This window comes from Chrysochloris asiatica, unplaced genomic scaffold (assembly GCF_000296735.1).
Source record: "Chrysochloris asiatica unplaced genomic scaffold, ChrAsi1.0 scaffold00165, whole genome shotgun sequence".
NCBI classification, from domain to species: domain Eukaryota; kingdom Metazoa; phylum Chordata; class Mammalia; order Afrosoricida; family Chrysochloridae; genus Chrysochloris; species Chrysochloris asiatica.
In genome coordinates, this window is record NW_006408683.1 from 6496080 (window position 1) to 6497064 (window position 985).

The following is a 985-nucleotide window of genomic DNA, read 5'->3' on the forward strand; positions in this document are numbered from 1 at the left end:
GAAAGCATCAAAAGAAGATGGAAGGAATACACAGTCACTGTACCAAAAGCAAATGGTTGATGTTCACCTGTTTCAACAGGTAGCATATGATCGAGAATCAATGATACTGAAGGAAGAAGTCCAAGGTACATTAAAGGAATTGGCAAAGAACAAGGCTCCCAGAATTGATTAAATAAAAATTAAAATCTTGAGTTGTGGCCCGGAGACGCTTCTGGAAGAATCATCATTATGGTTGCCCAAAGAGAACCCCAAGTGCAGTTTAAACTAGTATTGGTGGGTGATGGCAGTACTGGAAAAATGACATTTGTGAAATGTCATCTGCCTAGTGAATTTGAGAAGAAGTATGTAGCCACCTTGGGAGCTGAGGTCCATCCCCTTGTGTTCCATACTAACAGAGGACTGATTAAATTCAAAGTGTGGGACACGGCTGGTCGGGAGAAATTTGGGGGACTTAGAGATGGCTATTATGTCCACGTCCAGAGTGCCATTATAATGTTTGATGTAACCTCAAGAGTTACTTTCATGAATGTGTTTAACTGGCCTAGGGATCTGGTTCGAGTATGTGAAAACATCCCCATTGTGTTGTGTGGTAACAAAGTGGACATTAAAGACAGGAAATTTAAAGCAAAATCCATCGTCTTCCACCAAAAGAAGAATCTTCAGTACTATGACATTTCTGCAAAGAGTAACTACAACTTTGAAAAGCCCTTCCTTTGGCTTGCTAGAAAACTAATTGGAGATCCTAACTTGGAATTTGTTGCAATGCCTGCTCTTGCCCCACCAGAAGTTGTCATGGACCCAGCTTTGGCAGCACAATATGAGCATGATTTAGAGGCTGCACAGACAACTACTCTCCCAGACGAGGATGATGACCTGTAAAAGAATGAAGCTGGAGCCCAGCGTCAGAAGTCTAGTTTTATAGGCAACTGTCCTGTGATGTCAGTGGTGCCGCGTGTTTGCCACTTTATTATATAGCTAAGCAGAA

At 42.0% G+C, this 985-nt stretch overlaps 1 pseudogene; it reads left to right on the top strand.

Annotated features, from left to right (window-relative positions):
* The first annotated feature begins 228 nt into the window (after positions 1 to 228).
* Positions 229 to 879, top strand: LOC102832796 (annotated as a pseudogene).
* The last annotated feature ends 106 nt before the right edge of the window (positions 880 to 985 follow it).